Source organism: Chiloscyllium plagiosum, unplaced genomic scaffold (assembly GCF_037043375.1).
Source record: "Chiloscyllium plagiosum isolate Xiang-an unplaced genomic scaffold, Cpla_swu_hap1 HiC_scaffold_5, whole genome shotgun sequence".
NCBI lineage: Eukaryota > Metazoa > Chordata > Chondrichthyes > Orectolobiformes > Hemiscylliidae > Chiloscyllium > Chiloscyllium plagiosum.
Genome location: NW_028270143.1, coordinates 62,724,224 through 62,745,028, shown reverse-complemented (window position 1 = coordinate 62,745,028; position 20,805 = coordinate 62,724,224). Strand labels below are relative to the sequence as shown.

The following is a 20,805-nucleotide window of genomic DNA, read 5'->3' as shown; positions in this document are numbered from 1 at the left end:
CTCCCGGAGGACAGTCTTCACAGTTGAGTGACTCGAATCCTTCACATTGAATATAATCCTTGAGACAACATCGAGTGGATCAAAAAAAATCAGTTTAAAAGCAGATGAGACTTGGTTTTAAAACCAGTAAAACGTTGCGTCGTCAGTACAAACGTTGGTTTAAAAAGTCTTTTAAAAATATATATTGAACTTAAATAGTTGAAAATCTCATTCTTATAAAAGAATTTAACCACTGTCGGATAAACTTCGTTGGTTTTGGGGGAGGGAAAAACAACATTTCTCGAGAAATAAAACAGTCGCAAGCAAGATTTTTCCGGGGAGCCTGGCAGCAACAGGAGCGAGTCCTTCCGTCATAAACAATCTGCCCCTGCGATATTATTTCTGTTTGTCGGGAATAGCGGCACGTGTTTGCTCCTTCGTCATTTTATTAAAACAAACCGAAGGGGAGCTGAGCGAGTGGCGGCGCGGCTTTAACGTGCCGGGAGGGAGAGGCCGGGCGAGATGTGGGCGAGCGGCGGCGGCAGCGGAACTTTTGTTTAAGGAATTAGTTGCAGGCGGCGGGGCGGAACCTGCGGAGAGGAGGCGCCGGGAGTCGGTTGAAAAAAAAATTAAATCGGAAGCAGAGAGGCGAAACGGAGCGAGCAAGACAGCGATGGTGAGTGAAGCAGGAGCTGGCGGTACTGGGATGGGAAGGGAAGGGATGGGTAGGGAAAAAGAGGAAAGGAGCCCGGCGGCCTCTCTCCATCAGCCCCTGACTCACGGTGACTCGAGCCGTTTGCGGGAGGCCGCAGTCGCCGCCATATTGTTGGCAGAGCCCGAGGCCCAGGGACCGGCCTCAGGGATTCCCCCCCCCCCCCCCCGGGTTCCAGCGGCTGAAACTTTTAAAGACTTTTAAGAGGTGTGAGGTTGGGGGCCGATGCAGTGAAGCAGGAGTTCGGAGCCTCGGCCTCAGTGTGGGGAAGGGCCGGGATGAATCGGAGAGCCAGCCGAGGCTCTATTCCAGGCCTGTCTCGGGAAGCCGGGCCCTGGGACTCCTCCTGTTTGTGGCGCACTACAAAGAGGAGCTGATTAATTTCCGCCTACGGCTGGAGACAGACCCTGGCCGTCCTCCCCGGCCGGGTTCCACAAATAGTCTGGGATTCCCCTCGCCTCGGGCTCCAGGGACCGAGGCCTCGATCTCTGTTTGACTCGACGCTGTATGAGCGGCGGCGATCTGGGATCCAGTGGGATCCTGAGCATCGACCGTAAATAAACTACTGCAATGATGTCTGGTGGGCTAAAAACATCTGAGTATTCTCATTTAACCTACATTCTACCGCTTTTTAAAATAAACGAATTAAGTTGTCACGAAGTCTCACACAATTGCCACTTAAATCGTCACGTTGTTTTAAACGCCTTGTCTTTGTCAACAAAAGTATTGTTTAGAGGATTGCGTTGCACCAAAAATCACTTTCCGTAATTCAACTCAGTAGTTCTAGTTTGCCGCTGTTTGTTTTATACAATGACGCACTGTAATTGTTTCCACTCCAACTGAAATGCTTCAGTGAGTGGATATGAAACAACGATTGTTCTCTCCATAACTTGGTCTTGCCAGTGTTGTGGAAATAGCTTTTAGCATAGTGCATATGTAAAGTGTTACTGTTCAATAGTTTTGTGAAAATGTATCAATAATTATCATTGAACTTTGTGATTTGTACTTGTACGTACTGTTGCTTTGACTTTTTTATGTTTGCAGAATTTAACCAAGAGATGGTATTTTTCTCAAAACCAGTTAAGGAAATGTCTCTGGTGTCTGAGACAAATGGGAGGCCTGGGTAGAACTAGTGCCAAGTCGTTCAGTGTGGCAGATTCAGTAATCTGACATCTGAGTCGGAGGATCAGCAGTCCATGTGAGCTTATTTGGATCATTAGTTTGTAAATACTTGACTTCTGGAGATTGGTGTTAAAAAGTGTGGTGCTGGAAAAGCACAGCCGGTCAAGCAACATCCAAGGAGCAGGAGAGTCTACATTTCGAGCATAAGCTCTTCATCATATGAAATGTCGACTCTCCTGCTCCTTGGATGCTGCCTAACCGGCTGTGCTTTTCTAGCACCACACTCTTCAACTTTGATCTCCAGCATCTGTAGTCCTCACTTTCTCCTTCTGGAGATGGAGACCTCAGTGGATGCTGGTGTTCTAGGAAACTATGCTAACGTGTTGCAACAGACACAATAGCCTATCAGAGCACACAATAGAAAGCAATACAACTATTCAGTGTGCAAGTTCTCGGAGATCAGATGATTGGATGTGTTATCTGTATCAGGCTGAGGAAACTCACCTTATCTCCATTTGAATAATTTAGATGACAGATTGTTTCCTTTGGGTGTCAATAATTCTATTCTTTTGGTTGCTATGGTTTAAATACAAGTTATCATGCATTGCATGATTTAAGACAGTATGTGACTTGGAGGGGAACCTGCGGTGGTGATCCATCTATCTGCCCTTGTGCATCTACCAGATTTTGGAAAAATGGTAACTGCAGAATTCTTAGCCTTTGAATTGCTCTTGTCATTGCTATTTATATTTTATTTGTTTGTGGGATGTGGTTGTCTGCCTAGGCCAGCATTTATTGCTCATCCCGAATGCCCTGAAGAAGGTGCTGACCTGTCTTCTTGAATGGTCGCAGTCCTTGAAGTAACTGGAGACCACTATGTTGTTTGGAAGGGAGTTTCAGGTTTTGACCCAGTGAGGTTGGTGGTCTATCATGACCCCAAAACACGTTAATGATGGGAATTTTGACAATGTTAATGCCATTGAATGTCGAGCAGATAACTGGATTCTTTCTTGTTTAAGATGCTTTTTGCCTGGCCTAGTTTGGTATGGATGTCACGCATCAGCCTAAACCTAAGTGTCTAAGCATAATATATGGGCACTGACTGCTTCAGTACACTGGAATAAAAAATAATGTGAATGTTATGTAATCATCAGCATACATTCCTGTTTCTGACCTTGTGAAGGGATGAAAACTCATTCATGAAGCTGAAGATATCTAGGCCTTGAATATTTTTCTTTTTGACTCCTGTTTCAATGTTGTAATTGTTGAGGTATTTGTTCTCTAACAGTCAATGGCAAGCTTTCAGAGTCCCAATGACTCTATGGCTACCTGATTCTGCAGTTTGTTAAATGCTGTACCAGTATCAATGGTTGATAATCTTATGTTGTCTTATAATTCAGCTCCCTTATCTATGTTTGCTCCAAAATGAGAGCAAACAATGAGATTCGGAGAAGTCCAACCTGAAGAGGATATCAGTGAATGTTACTTAATAGCATCTCTGACTCTTTACAACACTTTGGACTAATATAGCAGTAATTGAATTTATTTTGTCTTTTATAGCATTATTAATTCCTTGAGTAGCTTGCTGCCCCACTTGAGTTATGAGAGGCACATTACTGAGGCTTTTTATCACACGGGCTGGGTCTTTTTTGTAGAATCCCTACAGTGTGGAAACAGGCCATTTGGCCCAACAAGTCCACACTGACCCTCTGAAGGATAACCCATTCAGATCCATTCCCTTACTGCCTTTGCTGTTTCTGGATTAGAGTGGTGCCGGAAAAACACAGCAGTTCAGGAGCATCCGAGGAGCAGGAAAATCGACGTTTTGAGCAAAAGCCGATCATTCCTGATGATCTATTCATCTATTCCTGATGAAGGGTTTTTGCCCGAAACGTCGATTTTCCTGCTCCTTGGATGCTGCCTGAACCGCTGTGCTTTTCCAGCACCACTCTAATCCAGAATCTGGTTTCCAGCATCTGCAGTCATTGTTTTTGCCTTTGCTGTTTGGATTCATGTATCGCTGGATATCGGAGTGCATCTGGGAAAATTAACAAACACTGAAATTCACAACTGATCTTGGAGGAACTGTTTGGGCGAAGTGCACAACACAGAAGCAGATAAGTGTATTGTTTCAAGTGGGACCTACAGAAAGTCTGCAGTAGTGAGTAGAGTGGGTTCTTTCTTGATTATATGTTTTTTGAGATATGTCTCTTGATTAAACTTAAAATATAAGCCGTAACTATTAATTTAACCTGGGGCAGTGTTTTGTAGAGGAATTAGACGGTGTTATTTTCTGAGCAAATTCTGAAGGAGCAAAAATGGCCTTTAGTAGAATGACGTGCACCTCTTGTCAGATGCGGGAGTTTAAAGAGAGTTTAAGAGTTACTGTGGATTACTGCAATAAATACTGTTGGTTGCGAATCTTATCGGATCGAATGGATCGGTTGGAGAGACAGTTAGAAGCAATGAGGAATTTAGAACAGCAACAGAATGTGATGGATGGCAGTTATAGGAAGGGAGGAAAGTCTGAGATGCAGTCACATAGATGGGTTAATTCCAGGGAAGGTAAGAGAGGTAGGCAGCTAGTGCTATCCCCTTTTCAGACAAGTATGCTGTTTTGGAAAATGTAGGGGGTGATGGATTCTCATGGGAATGTAGCATGAACAGCCAAGTTTCTGGTATTGAGACTGTCTCTAATGCAATGAGGGGTACATTGGGTTCCAAAAGATCAATTGTATTGGGGACTCTCTAGTCCGAGGTGCAGACAGACGTTTCTGTGGCCTGTAGCAAAAAATCAGAATGTTGTGTTGCTTCCCTGGTGTCAGGATCAAGGATGTCTCACAGGGTGCAGAATGTTCTCAAGGGGAAAGAGGGGCCACCAGGAGGTTATTGTCCACATTGGAACGACATAGGAAGGGGAAAGGTTGAGATTCTGAAGGGAGACTTCAGAGATTTACGCAGGAATTTAAAAAGGAGGTCCTCAAGAGTAGTAATATCTGGATTACTCCCAATGCTACGAGCTAGTGAGGGCAGGAATAGGAGGATTGAGCAGATGAATGCATGGCTGTATGGGAGAAGGATTCACATTTTTGGATCATTGGAATCTCTTTTCGGGTAGAAGTGACCTGTGCAAGAAGGACGGATTGCACCTAAATCGGCAGGGAGATTAGCTAGAGCTGCTCGGGAGGATTTAAACTAGTAAGGTGGGGGGGTGGGACCCAGGGAGGACAGAGATCAATCTGACACTGGTGCAGTTGAGAACAGAAGCAAGTCAAACAGTCAGGGCAGGCAGGGACAAGGTAGGACTAATAAATTAAACTGCATTTCTTTCAATGCAAGCGGCCTAATGGGGAAGGCAGATGAACTCGGGGCATGGTTAGGAACATGGGACTGGAATATCATATCAATTATGGAAACATGGCTCAGGGATGGGCAGGATTGGCAGCTTAATGTCCCAGGGTACAAATGCTACAGGAAGGATAGAAAGGGAGGCAAAAGAGGAGGGGGAGTGGCGTTTTTGATAAGGGATAGCATTACAGCTGTACTGAGGGAGGATATTCCCAGAAATACATCCAGGGAAGTTATTTGGGTGGAGCTGAGAAATAAGAAAGGGATGATCACCTTATTGGGATTGTATTGTAGACCCCCTAATAGTCAGAGGGAAATTGAGAAGCACACTTGTCAGGAGATCTCAGCTGTGTGTAAGAATAATAGGGTGGTTATGTTTGGGGATTTTAACTTTCCAAACAAAGACTGGGACTACCATGGTGTTAAGGGTTTAGATGGAGAGGAATTTGTTAAATGTGTACAAGAAAATTTTCTGATTCAGTATGTGGATGTACCGACGAGAGAAGGTGCAAAACTTGACCTATCCTTGAGAAATAAGGTAGGGCAGGTGACTGAGGTGTCAGTGGGGGAGCATTTTGGGGCCAGCGGCCATAATTCCATTAGATTTAAAATAGTGATGGAAAAGGATAAGCCAGATCTAAAAGTTGAAGTTCTAAATTGAAGAAAGGTCAATTTTGACAGTATTAGGCAAGAACTTTCAAAAGCTGATTGGAGGCAGATGTTCGCAGGTAAAGGGACGGCTGGAAAATGGGAAGCCTTCAGGAATGAGATAACGAGAATCCAGAGAAGGTATATTCTTGTTAGGGTGGAAGGAAAGGCTGGTAGGTATAGGGAATGCTGGATGACAAAAGAAATTGAGGGTTTGGTTAAGAAAAAGAAGGAAGCATGTGTAAGGTATAGACAGGATGGATCGAGTGAGTCCTTAGAGTATAAAGACAGTAAGAGGGAAATCAGGAGGGCAAAAAGGAGACATGAAATAGCTTTGGCAAATAGATTTAAGGAGAATCCAAAGGGTTTTTACAAATACATTAAGGACAAAATGATAACTAGGGAGAGAATAGATTAGGTAACAACAATGACTGCAGATGCTGGAAACCAGATTCTGGATTAGTGGTGCTGGAAGAGCACAGCAGTTCAGGCAGCATCCAAGGAGCAGTAAAATCGACGTTTCGGGCAAAAGCCCTTCTTCAGGAATAAAGGCAGAGAGCCTGAAGCATGGAGAGATAAGCTAGAGGAGGGTGGGGGTGGGGAGAAAGTAGCATAGAGTACAATAGGTGAGTGGGGGAGGGGATGAAGGTGTTAGGTCAGGGAGGAGGGTGGAGTGGATAGGTGGAAAAGAAGATAGGCAGGTAGGACAAGTCATGGGGACAGTGCTGAGCTGGAAGTTTGGAACTAGGGTGAGGTGGGGGGAGGGGAAATGAGGAAACTGTTGAAGTTCACATTGATGCCCTGGTATTGAAGTGTTCCGAGGCAGAAGATGAGGCGTTCTTCCACCAGGCGTCTGGTGGTGAGGGAGCGGCAGTGAAGGAGGCCCAGGACCTCCATGTCCTCGGCAGAGTGGGAGGGGGAGTTGAAATGTTGGGCCACAGGGCGGTGTGATTGATTGATTAGTGCGGGTGTCTCGGAGATGTTCCCTTAAGCGCTCTGCTAGGAGGCGTCCAGTCTCCCCACTGTAGAGGAGACCGCATCGGGAGCAATGGATACAATAAATGATATTAGTGGATGTGGAGGTAAAACTTTGATGGATGTGGAAGACTCCTTTAGGGCCTTGGATGGAGGCGAGGGAGGAGGTGTGGGCGCAGGTTTTACAATTCTTGTGGTGGCAGGGGAAGGTGCCAGGATGGGAGGGTGGGTTGTAGGGGGGCGTGGACCTGACCAGGTAGTCACGGAGGGAACAGTCTTTGCGGAAGGTGGAAAGGGGTGGGGAGGGAAATATATCCCTGGTGGTGGGGTCTTTTTGGAGGTGGCGGAAATGTCGGAAGATGATTTGGTTTATGGGCAGGTTGGTAGGGTGGAAGGTGAGCACCTGGGGCGTTCTGTCCTTGTTACAGTTGGAGGGGTGGGGTCTGAGGGTGGAGGTGCGGGATGTGGACGAGATGCATTGGAGGGCATCTTTAACCACGTGAGAAGGGAAATTGCGGTCTCTAAAGAAGGAGACCATCTGGTGTGTTCTGTGGTGGAACTGATCCTCCTGGGAGCAGGTAATGGCGGAGGTGGAGGAATTGGGAATACGGGATGGCATTTTTGCAAGAGGTAGGGTGGGAAGAGGTGTAATCCAGGTAGTTGTGGGAGTCGGTGGGTTTGTAAAAAATGTCAGTGTCAAGTCGGTCGTCATTGATGGAGAGGTCCGTGAAGGGGAGGGAGGTGTCGGAGATGGTCCAGGTAAATTTAAGGTCAGGGTGGAATGTGTTGGTGAAGTTGACGAATTGCTCAACCTTTGTGGCACGAGGTGGCACCAATGCAGTCATCAATGTAGCGGAGGAAGAGGTGGGGAGTGGTGCCGGTGTAATTACGGAAGATCGACTGTTCAACGTAGCCAACAAAGAGACAGGCATAGCTGGGGCCCATACGTGTGCCCATGGCTACCCTTTTGGTCTGGAGGAAGTGGGAGGATTTGAAGAAGAAATTGTTAAGGGTGAGGACCAGTTCGGCCAAACGAATGAGAGTGTCGGTGGAAGGGTACTGTTGGGGACGTCGGGAGAGGAAAAAACGGAGGGCTTGGAGGCCCTGGTCATGGTGGATGGAGGTGTAGAGGGATTGGATATCCATGGTGAAGATGAGGCATTGGGGGCCGGGGAAACGGAAGTCTTGGAGGAGGTGGAGGGCGTGGATGGTGTCTTGAACATATGTGGGGAGTTCCTGGACTAGGGGGGATAGGACAGTGTCGAGGTAGGTAGAAATGAGTTCAGTGGGGCAGGAGCATGCTGAGACAATGGGTCGGCCAGGGTGGTCATGCTTGTGGATCTTGGGAAGGAAGTAGAACAGGGCAGTGTGGGGTTCCCGGACTATGAGGTTGGAAGCTGTGGGTGGGAAATCTCCTGAGGTGATGAGGTTCTGTACGGTCTGGGAGATGACGGTTTGATGATGGGTGGGTCGGGTCATGGTCGAGGGGGCGGTAGGAAGAAGTGTCCTCGAGTTGGCGTTTGGCTTCAGCGGTGGAGAGGTCAGTGCGCCAGACTACCACTGCGCCCCCTTTATCTGCTGGCTTGATGGTGAGCTTGGGATTGGAGCAGTGGGATTGGAGGTCTGCGCGTTGTGAGAGGTTGGAGTGGGGGAGGGGGGTAGACAGTTTGAGGTGGTTAATGTCCTGGCGGCAGTTGGAAATGAAGAGGTCGAGGGCGGGTAATAGGCCAGTGTGGGTTGTCCAGGTGGATGCAGTGTGTTGGAGGTGGGCGAAGGGGTCCTCGGAAGGTGGGCGGGAGTCCTGATTGTGAAAGTTAGCGGAGGAGGCTGTGGAAGAAGTGTTTGACGTCACGGCGTGTATTAAATTCATTGATGCGTGGATGGAGGGGGATGAAGGTGAGTCCTTTGCTGAGGACTGATATGGGGAAGGTCTGGAGGGATGGTGAAAACTCGGCAGGGCTGGGAGCTGGGACCTGGTTTGGGTGTGGAGCTGGGAATGGGGGCGGAGCCGGTAACGAGTGGGTGTGATGGTGGGGGGAATGGTGGTGGAGTCATGAGCAGGGGTGGAGTTCCCCTCAGGGTTCTGGGGGCCATGAATGGTGTCAGTGGGATCTGTGGGGGGCGTGTCAGCAGAATGCAGGTGAGTGGCGTTGGGGCGGAAGTGGTGGCAGATACGGCAGTAGGGATGGCGGAAGTCACTGAGCATATTAGCAAGGCGGCTTTGTGTGGAGCCACAGAAAATGGGGGAGATACTAAACGAGTATTTTGCATCGGTATTTACTGTGGAAAAGGATATGGAAGATATAGACTGTAGGGAAATAGATGGTGACATCTTGCAAAATGTCCATATTACAGAGGAGTAAGTGCTGAATATCTTGAAACGGGCAAAAGTGGATAAATCCACATGAACTGATCAGATGTACCCAAGAACTCTGTGGGAAGCTAGAAAAGTGATTGCTGGGCCTCTTGCTGAGATATTTGTATCATCGATAGTCACAGGTGGTGTGTCGGAAGACTGAAAGTTGGCTAACGTGGTGCCATTGTTTAAGAAGGGTGGTAAGGGCAAGCCAGGGAACTACAGACCAGTGAGCCTGACTTGGGTGGTGGGCAAGTTGTTGGAGGGAATCCTGAGGGACAGGATGCACATGTATTTGGAAAGGCAAGGATTGATTATGAATAATCAACATGGCTTTGTGCATGGGAAATCATGTCTCACAACCTTGATTGAATTTTTTGAAGAAGTAACAAAGAGGATTAATGAGGGCAGAGCAGTAGATGTGATCTATATGGACTTCAGTAAGGTGTTTGACAAGGTTCCCCATGAGAAACTGGTTAGCAAGGTTAGATCTCATGGAATAAAGGGAGAACTAGCCATTTGGATACAAAACTGCTCAAAGGTAGAAGACAGAGAGTGGTGGTGGAGGGTTGTTTTTCAGACTTGAGGCCTGTGACCAGTGGAGTGCCACTAGGATAGGTGCTGGGTCCTCTACTTTTTGTCATTTACATAAATGATTTGGATGCGAGCATAAGAGGTACAGTTAGTAAGTTTGCAGATGACACCGAAATTGGATGTGTAGTGGACAGCGAAGAAGGTTACCTCAGATTACAACAGGATCTTGATCAGATGCGCCAATGAGCTGAGAAGTGGCAGATGGAGTTTAATTCAGATAAATGCGAGGTGCTGCATTTTGGGAAAGCAAATCTTAGCAGGACTTATACACTTAATGGTAAGGTCGTAGGGAGTGTTGCTGAACAAAGAGATCTTGGAGTGCAGGTTCATAGCTCCTTGAAGGTGGAGTCACAGGTAGATAAGATAGTGAAGAAGGCTTTTGGTATGCTTTCTTTTATTGGTCAGAGTATTGAGGACAAGAATTGGGAGGCCATGTTGCGGCTGTACAGGACATTGGTTGGCCACTGTTGGAATATTGTGTGCAATTCTGGTCTCCTTCCTATTGGAAAGATGTTGTGAAACTTGAAAGGGTTCAAAAAAGATTTACAAGGATGTTGCCAGGGTTGGAAGATTTCAGCTATAGGGAGAGGTTGACCAGGCTGGGGCTGTTTTCCCTGGAGCATCGGAGGCTGAGGGGTGACCTTATAAAGGTTTACAAAATTATGAGGGACATGGTTAGGATAAATAGACAAAGTCTTTTCCCTGGGGTGGGGGAGTCCAGAACTAGAGAGCATAGGTTTAGGGTGAGAGGGGAAAGATATAAAAGGGACCTTAGGGGCAACTTTTTCACACAGAGAGTGGTACGTGTATGGAATGAGCTGCCAGAGGAAGTGGTGGAGGCTGGTACAATTGCAACATTTAAGAGACATTTGAATGGGTATATGAATAGGAAGAGTTTGGAGGGATATGGGTTGGATGCTGGCAGGTGGGACTGGATTGGGTTGGACCGAAGGGTCTGTTTCCATTCTGTACATCTCTATGATTCCCTGACCCTATTATTTTACATTTCCCCTGACTAATGCACCTAACTTACACATCTCTGAACCCTATGGACAGTTTAGCATGGCCATTCCTAACCTGCACATATTTGGATTGTTCGAGGAACCCGGAGTACTTGGAGGAAAGCAATGCAGACGCGGAGAGTATGTGCAAAATCCACACAGTCGCCTGAGGCTGGAACCAAACCCACGTCTTGGTGCTGTGAGGCAGCAGTGCTAACCACTGAGCCACCGTGCTGCCAGAGAAGGATCATCTTCTCTGAAGGACATTAGTGAACTATGGGTTTTTATTAGAATCTAGAAGTTCCATGGTCACCCTTACCAGTAGTTGCCTTTTGCTGTATTTTGTTGATCCAACTTGATTTTAGTAAAGCAACTCTGTCTTAGTAGAATTGTTGCATAATGGCAGGACCTGCAAACCCGGTCATTTTTATTTAAAACACAATCTGAAAATTTTTGTGAATTTTTACGTTAATTTATTTGACTTACAACAGAAAGTTGCAAGGCCATGATGTGCTTTGTGTTGTGCTGCTTATTGCTTTATTATTTCTTTCCCTGCAATGTTGGAAAATCTTGGTGTGTCTATAAGGTCAATTCACCTTATAATGTGTACCTTCAGCCCATTCTGTTTTCAATGCCCTTTTCCAATATACAGTAGCGCCTCGACATACGAACAAATCGGTTTACGAACAGGATTGTACATAAAATTTTGCTTGAACGTACATACGAAATTCAACGTATGAACGAAGGTACGAACGCAAAAAGCCTGTGTGCGACCACGTGGTTTCATTGCTCTGCTTTGCTACGCTCTTGTTGAACGCAAAAGCTCTCGGGTCCCGCGCGATTTCATTCAGTTCGTCTTTGGCGCGTGCTTTGTGAACAACGTTCGTTGCTATGTCCAAGCATTCTTACGCTATCCGAACAATGGGAAAAATTGATTCAGTTCGCGAACTGGGTCCCGGAACGGATTAAGTTCGTAAGTCAAGGCACTACTGTATTTGTATTTGTTTTTGTTTGCACTGGTTTTAGAAACATACTTAAGGAAGTTAAAAATCACACAACACCACATTACAGTCCAACAGGTTTATTTGGAAACACAGCTTTCGGAGCATTGCTCCTTCATTAGGTGGTTATAACTTAAGGAAGTTAAGCTTATTTAGGAGATTTTAATGCACTTTCTGTATGTATGAGCATTTTGCATATAGTACAGAATGACTGCATTTTCATTTAGAAAATAATAAAAGGCAATCTAGCAGAATTTTGTATAGATTGAAATTTTTGTAAATAAATGTTGGTAAATTTTCTTTCCATTTAGTTTCAATGAATTTAACATTTTGAACTTGTCAAAATACCAAAACTATGTTCAGAGTGCAGTATGGGTTAGAATATGCTGCAGATATGACTTAGTTATTTGTTTTTGTCAAATAGGTGGTGCAGAACATGTATTTCCAGAGGGACTCAGTCCATGGCTTTAATGTTTTTAAGTGCGAAAAGGCAATATAAATGAAATAGCCATGGTAAAGTGCTACTAGTAGATCTAATTGGGTAGCTCTTTCAAAGAAGAGTTCAACTGTGCTTCAAGTTTTGTACTATTGTGCAGTTTTTAAATAATTAACAACTATACATTGTCACCATGGCAAAATTATAGCTTCCACTGGGTGAAATCTGTCCATTTTAGTTTAGACATACTTGCATATTTCTTCATGGGCCTTCCAGAATAACCTACTCTTTTTTTTGTTGGATTAAAATGCATGTACAATGCTCTACTGCAAATTGAACTGAATTCTTCTACATGTTCATAAGATCATAAGACCATAAGACACAGGAGCGGAAGTAAGGCCATTTGGCCCATCGAGTCCACTCCGCCATTCAATCATGGCTGACGGGCATTTCAACTCCACTTACCCGCATTCTCCCCGTATCCCTTAATTCCTTGTGACATCAAGAATTTATCAATTTCTGCCTTGAAGACATTTCGCGTCTCAGCCTCCACTGCACTCTGCGGCAATGAATTCCACAGGCCCACCATTCTCTGGCTGAAGAAATGTCTCCGTATTTCTGTTCTGAATTTACCCCCTCTAATTCTAAGGCTGTGTCCACGGGTCCTAGTCTCCTCACCTAATGTAAACAATTTACTAGCGTCCACCCTCTCCAAGCCAAGTATTATCTTGTAAGTTTCTATTAAATCTCCCCTTAATCTTCTAAACTCCAATGAATACAATCCCAGGATCCTCAGCCATTCCTCATATGTTAATCCTACCATTCCAGGGATCATCCATGTGAATCTCCGTTGGACACGCTCCAGTGCCAGTATGTCCTTCCTGAGGTGTGGGGACCAAAACTGGACACAGTACTCCAAATGGGGCCTAACCTGAGCTTTATAAAGTCTCAGTAGCACAACGGTACTTTTATATTCCAACCCTCTTGAGATAATTGACAACATTGCATTCGCTTTCTTAATCACGGACTCAACCTGCATGTTTACCTTTAGAGAATCCTCAACTAGCCCTCCCAGATCCCTCTGTACTTTGGCTTTACGTATTTTCTCACTGTTTAGCAAGTAGTCCATGCTTGTATTCTTTTTTCCAAAGTGCAAGACCTCGCATTTGCTCACATTGAAAATGCCATTTCCTGGACCACTCTTCCAAACTGTCTAGATCCTTCTGCAGCCTCCCCACTTCCTCAGTACTACCTGCCTGTCCACCTAACTTTGTATCATCGGCAAACTTCGCTAGAATGTCCCCAGTCCCTTCATCCAGATCATTAATATATAATGTGAACAGCTGCGGCCCCAACACTGAACCCTGCGGGACACTGCCTGTCACCGGCTGCCATTCCGAAAAAGAACCTTTTATCCCAACTCTCTGCCTTCTGTCAGACAGCCAATCCTCAATCCATACCAGTAGCTCACCTCGAACACCATGGCCCCTCACCTTGCTCAGCAGCATCCCGTGTGGCACCTTATCAAAGGCCTTTTGGAAGTCTAGGTAGACTACATCCACTGGGTTTCCCCGGTCTAACCTACTTGTCACCTCTTCAAAGAACTCCAACAGGTTTGTCAGGCACGACCTCCCCTTACTAAATCCATGTTGACTTGTTCTAATCTGATCCTGCTCTTCCAAGAATTTAGAAACCTCATCCTTAATGATGGATTCTAGAATTTTACCAACAACTGAGGTTAGGCTAATTGGCCTATAATTTTCCATCTTTTGCCTTGATCCTTTCTTGAACAAGGGGGTTACAACAGCGATCTTCCAGTCATCTGGGACTTTCCCTGACTCCAGTGACTTTTGAAAGATCTCAACCAATGCCTCCGCTATTTCCTCAGCCATCTCCCTCAGAACTCTAGGATGTAGCCCATCGGGGCCAGGAGATTTATCAATTTTAAGACCTTTTAGCTTTTCTAGCACTTTCTCTTTTGTAATGGCAACCATACTCAACTCAGCACCTGACTCCCTTTAATTGTTGGGATATTATTCATGTCTTCCACTGTGAAGACGGATGCAAAGTACTTATTAAGTTCTCCTGCTATTTCCTTATCTCCCATCACTAGGCTTTCAGCATCAGTTTGAAGTGGCCCAATGTCTACTCTTGCCTGTCGTTTGTTTCTTATGTATTGAAAGAAACTTTTACTATCATTTCTAATATTACTGGCTAGCCTACCTTCATATTTGATCCTCTCCTTCCTTATTTCTCTCGTTGTTATCCTCTGTTTGTTTTTGTCGCCTTCCCAATCTTCTGATTTCCCAGTGCTCTTGGCCACTTTATAGGATCTCTCTTTTTCTTTGCTAGATTTCCTGACTTCCTTTGTCAGCCATGGCTGTCTAATCCCTCCCCGGATAATCTTTCTCTTCTTGGGGATGAACCTCTGTACAGTGTCCTCAATTTTACCCACAAACTCCTGCCATTTTTGCTTTACTGTCTTTCCTGCTAGGCTCTGCTTCCAGTCTTTTTTCGTTAGTTCCTCTCTCATGCCCTCATAATTACCTTTATTTAACTGTAACACCATTACATCCGATTTTGCCTTCATGAAATTCTGTGTGGTAATCAAACGTCATGGGGATTTCAGTGGGGGATAAAGCTGTTATTCACATTTGATAATTTCTTAGATGCAAAAGCTATTTCGGAGTCATGGTCACAGAGTCCTATAGCCTTTTGGTTCAATCTGGTCCGTGCTGACCAAAATGTCTATCAATACTAGGCCCATTTCCCTGTTCTTGGCCTATATCCATAGAACATAGAAAGTTACAGCACAGTACAGGCCCTTCAGCCCTCGATGTTGCATTAACCTGTGAAAATAATCTGACATCCATCTAACCTACATCGTTCCATTATTATCCATATGTATGTCCAATGCCCGTTTAAATGCCCTTAACGTCAGCGAGTCTACTACTGGTGCAGGCAGACCATTCCACGCCCCTACTACTGAGTGAAGAAACTACCCCTAATATCTGTCCTAAATCTATCACTCCTCAATTTAAAGCTGTGTCCCCTCATGTTAGCCTTCACCATCCGAGGAAAAAGACGCTCACTGTCCACCCTATCTAACTCTCTAGTTATTTTATATGTCTCGATTAAGTCACCTCTCAACCTTCTTCTCTCCAATGAACACAACCTCAGTTTCCTCAGTCTTTCCTCCTAACACCTTCCTTCAATACCAGGCAACATCCTAGTAAATCTCCTCTGAGCCCTTTCCAAACCTTCCACATAACTAGGGAGAATGTAGGGCCAATCAAGGATAAAGGAGGGAACTTGTACTTGAAGTCAGGGGAAGTGGGCGAGATCCTAAATGATTACTTTGCATTGGTATTCACTCAGGAAAAGGATATAGAGGATAGTGAGATTTGTGTGGAGCATGGTAATGTGCTAGGGCATTTTTGACTTTGAGAAAGCAGTGTTGGATCTCTTGAAGAGCATTAAAGTGGATTAGCTCCGAGAGCTTAATGGTATGTACCCCAGGTAATGTATTTGTCCGAATGCCTTTTAAATGTTGTTCATGTATCCACCTCAACCACTTCCACAAGCAGCTTATTTCATATGCATGCCATCCTCTGTGTTTTAAAAAAAGAAGTTGCCCCTCTGGTTCCCTTTTATTCTTTCCCCTCTAATGTTAAACTGATACCCTCTAGTTCTTGATTCCCCAAGACTGGGTAAAACACTGGGTGCATTCACCCTATCCATGCCTGTCATGATCTTTATACATTTATAACAGTCAGTCTCCTATGCTCTAAAGTAAAATCTCTTAGCGTGTCCAACCTCTCCCAACACCTCTGACGTTTTGAGTCCTGGCAACATCCTTGTAAATTTCTTCTTCAATTTTTCCAGTTTAATAACATCGTTCCTATACCAAAGTGACCAAAACAGAACACAGTACTCCCAAGTATGGCCTCACCAACATCCCGTACAACTGCAACACAACTTCCATACTCAGTGCCCTGACTGATGAAGGCCAGTGTGCCAAAAGCCTTCTTCACTGCCCTGTCTACCGAGGACTCCACTTTCAGAAAACCGTGCACCTGAACTCCAAGGTCCCTCTGTTCCACTACACTCCTTAAGGCCCTACCATTCACCATGAAACTCCTACCTTGATTTGACTTTTCAAAATGCAAGACCTCATACTTATCTATATTAAACTCCATTTTTAATTTCTTGGCCCACTTCCCCAGCTGATCAAGGTCCTGCTGCAATTTCTGTTAACCTTCCTCACTGTCCACAATGCTGCTTATTTTAGTAGCATCTGCAAACTTAATATTCACGCCTTGTACATTCTCATCCAAATCATTGATATAGATAACATACAGCAATTGGGCCAGCATCAACTCCTGAGGTACTCCACTTGTCCCAGGTCTCCAGCCTGACAAGTACCCTTCCTCTATTACCCTCTTCTTCCTACCATTAATCCAATTGTATATCCAATTTGCCAGCTCCCCTTGGATTCCATGCGATCTAAACTTCCAGAGCAGCCTACCATGTGGAGCCTATTAAAGGCCTTACTGAAATCCACATAGACTACATCTACCGCCCTTCCCGCATCAATCTTCCTGGTCACTTTGTCAAAGTTGGGAGGCATGATCTCCCATGCACAAAGCTGTTGTTAAAATACCTATTTCAGACGGCTCAGGGAATCCCTGATGGATTCGATATGTAAGCCTCTCTTGGTTCATCTCGGAGATTGTACTTTGTGGTAGTCTGGAAAATAAAACTCTTAAAGACAGTTTAGTTTAAATCATTACCTTTTATTTACCAATGGCATCCATGTTACACTACAATGTTGATATCTGCAGGCCAGGCTTGAGGTAAGGTTCTAAAACCATTAGCAGAGTATCTGCATCAGCTCTTGGCCCTAAGAGCTCTCTCAGGCTACTCCCTTTATTGCTGCAAACCAGCTATCTTTATACAGAAATTAGTATTAAAACAACACATGTCTTTAATCAGATATGCAGCAATAAAATGGCAAAAGTTTCCAGAGAAAGAGAAACTTCTTGACAGGTCTGAGTGTCATTGACTAAGTGGGAATCTTGATCAAGTTAGGCCAAGTGGCCAATTTCTTTGGCTGGGAAACCTTCCCTTTTCGCAGTACATCATAATGAGAGACCAGTCTAAAGTATGTTGAAAAGGTCATAAGGTAACTTTGCTTAACCAAAATGCCCAGTATCATCGTCCTACAAAATGGCTTTTTCTTTTAAGATCATCTTAGATTCCCAGATTCAAAATAAATTCATAACATTCAATGCATGACAAGCAAGAGTACACTAAGATCAGACCACAAAGAGTTAACCTTTCCATCCGTACTCTCACTCTCTCGGACATTTTCCAACTTTCTTACTATGTCAGTTTCAACCTTCGTGTTTTCCTAGCTCGTAAGAGTAACGAGACATTCGACTTTCAGAAGTCAAAATTAGAGAGCTGAGCTTCATAAATTCATATCTGCTCAGTATGGCATACATTAAAATGTATCAGGATTGTTCTATTGCATGCATATTCCACTCGGCTTATTAAATTACAAGTTCTTTTCCTATTGAATGTAAGTTTTGTTAGGAGTCTTCAATATAAATCAGAAATTTAATTATCCAACATCCCACAGTGAAATATGCGTCCCTCTAGCCCCCGGAGTGAGAAGGAAGTACTGCCGCACATTCCACAAGTGAACAAATGTTATCACCTTATTTACGTCGATCCATTGACATTTAGAACAGATGTCCTTAATTGTTGGGGGGGGCATTCATTCAGAACAATGTGATCAAGCACTTTCTTGCATCTCCTTCGCTCATGTGTAAGGCTACCAGCTTTCTCATCATGTTGACTATTCCTAATCAAACCCTGTCTTTCCAAATGCAAGTATATCTTAGAATCTTCTTAAATAACTTATGTATCACAGATGTTAAGCTTACTGGCCCATAATTCCCAGGTTTCTCTTTGCAGCTCTTTTGAATAAGGGCACAACATTCCCTCCCCTCCAGTCTTCTGGGACCTCACCCATGGCTAATGGTGCAAAAATATGAGCCAGGACCCCCCACAATTCTTTCTCTAGCCTCATGCAGTGTTCTTGGATACATCTGGTCAGGCCCAGGAGATGTATCCACCTTTGGTCTTTTCTGTGATGTGGAAGACAAAATATGGAAGTTGTGATGTCCTTTGAATATCACAGTCACTAGTAGAATGGATACAAGATTTTCGAACAAGTTGTTAAATTAAGCAGATAAGTTGGACTTGCACAACTTGAGATTCCAGAGGTCTAAGAGAACGTTTGGATGAGTATAGCATTTGGGAGCAGGAGGAGGCCAGTTCACCTTTCCAACCTCGTTCAGCATTCAATAATACTATAGTTTATCTGGCTGTGTTTTCAACTCTATGTTCCTGTTTGAACTCCTAACCCAAGACCATCAGACCATCATCTTATCTGTCAGATTTCGAAAATTATCTAATTAAACCAATGTTTTTCATGTGGATAAAGGCCTAACGTATTCTTCATTCTTTAACGTGTTCTTTAATCAACTATCTTCATAAAATAAACCCGTCATCCAAGAAATGAGTAGAGTGAATCTTTTGTGCATTGCTGTGAATGCAATTATATCGTATATTAAGTAAGGAGACCACAGCTGAACACACGAGTCCCATTTTGGTCTCTTCTCAATCCGATGTAGTTCCCTACGCTTATGTTTGATTTCTCTTATGATGAACATTTGCTTTCTGAATTACTTACTGTGCCTGTAGTCTAATGTCTTGTGATGCACGTTTGTGGTAGGTGATTGCCTAGTGGTGTCTTCACTGGACTGTTAATCAAAGACCCAAGTAATGGTCTGGAGACCCTAATTTGAATCCTGCCAAAGCAGATGGTGGAACCTAACGATGACCATGAATCAATTGTCACTGATGTCCTTTAGGGAAGGAAACTGCCATCCTTACTTTGTCTGGCCTCATCTGATTCCAGACCTGCAGTAATGTAGTTGCCCACTGCCATAAAAGGTTCACAATGGATGCCATTTCCCTAACCCAGCACTGTCCTTGGAACATCTGGACAAGGACACCTGACATCAGATTCCTACTTGTCGACTGCAACTCCACCTTCAACACCATTATCCCCTCCAACCTGATCTCAAAACTCCGAGACCTAGGTTCTGACTCTACCCTCTGCAACTTGATCCTCAGGTTTCTTACCCATAGACCTTAATCACTGAAGAGAGACAACTGCACTCCTCCATGATAACACGAGCCCCCAAGGATGCATTCTCAGCCTCCTAACTGTACACCCTGTCAGTGTGCCACCAAATCTGAATGGACACTATCTACAAATTTGCTGACGACGCCACCGTGGTAGGACGGATATCAAACAACAATGAGTCAGAATACAGAAAAGAAATTGAGGGCTTGGTAATGTGGTGCAATGATAACTTCTCTCCCAATGTCAGCAAAACTAAAGAACTGATAATTGACTTCAGAAAGAAAGGAGAACCACCCCCCCCCCCCCCCTCCCCAATCAAGAAGACACAACAACACCTCTTTTTCAGAAATCTGGCATGTCCATAGGTATACTCTCCCACTTTTATAGATGCACCATAGAAAGCATACTGTCCAGGTGCATAAAGGGCTGATGTGGCAACTGCTTTGTTCAGGACCGTAAGAAACTACAGAAGATTGTGTGTTCAGCCCAGACTATCACTGAAATCTACCTCCCGTCCATGGACTCCATTTACACGTCTCATTGCTGCAGCAAGGCTGCTAGCATCAAAGACCCATTCGACCCCGGTAATGCTCTTCTACAACTTCTTCCATCAGGCAGAAAACACAGAAACATAAACACACAGGTTCAAGAACAACATTTTCCCTGCTGTTATTAGACTGATGAATGGACTTTCTAACTTCAAATAATGCTGATTTGTTAATGTTGATCTTGTCTCGTGTATGTCCTGTGTGGCATAATCTGTATGTCTTACTCTGTCCAATTTTTTTTCACCTAATGATTTCTATGTGCTTGATTACTATGATCTGCCTGTACTGCTTGCAAACCAAGCCTTTCACTGTACTTATGTACACATGACAATAAATAAATAAATCCAGACTCTCAAGTGCCCTCTGGGAAATCAGGCATGGACAATAAATGCTGGCCCAGCGAGCAATGTCCTCATGATGTGAATGAATTTTTAAAAAAAGAATACCCGGGTCTGTCTGTAAATCAGAGTTTTGCATTCTCTCAATTTAATAGTAAACAAGTTTTCAGTGTGGACAAGTTCACATTCTCCGTTATCGTTATATTCTGTCTGTGATGGTCTTTCACAATCACCATGTCTAAATCCCCATGAAGCCTCTTTTTATCATCCTCACAACTCATTTTCACCAAGTTTAGATTCATCTGTAAACTTGGAAACATTACAGTTGGTCCCCATATCTAAATCATATTGAACAACTGGAAGCTGAGCACTGTTCTTGTGGTAAATCACTATCGTAGCCTGCCAATCTGAGAATGACCAATTTATTCATATTGTCTGCTTTCTTTTTGTTTAAACAATCCTGTGTTCATGTTAGTATATTATTTCCAATCACACATGGCTTAATTTTGTTTGCTAACTTGTGTG

The 20,805-nt window shown here is 44.3% G+C and overlaps 1 protein-coding gene across 1 annotated transcript in view; it reads left to right on the top strand.

The window, feature by feature from the left end:
- The first annotated feature begins 424 nt into the window (after positions 1–424).
- Positions 425–20,805, top strand: part of cul1b (cullin 1b) — a 130,114-nt gene continuing 109,733 nt past the window's right edge. Inside the window, exon 1 of the mRNA XM_043690138.2 lies at positions 425–655. The gene's annotated coding sequence lies outside the window, so the exon portion shown is untranslated. The remainder of the gene's footprint in view (positions 656–20,805) is intronic.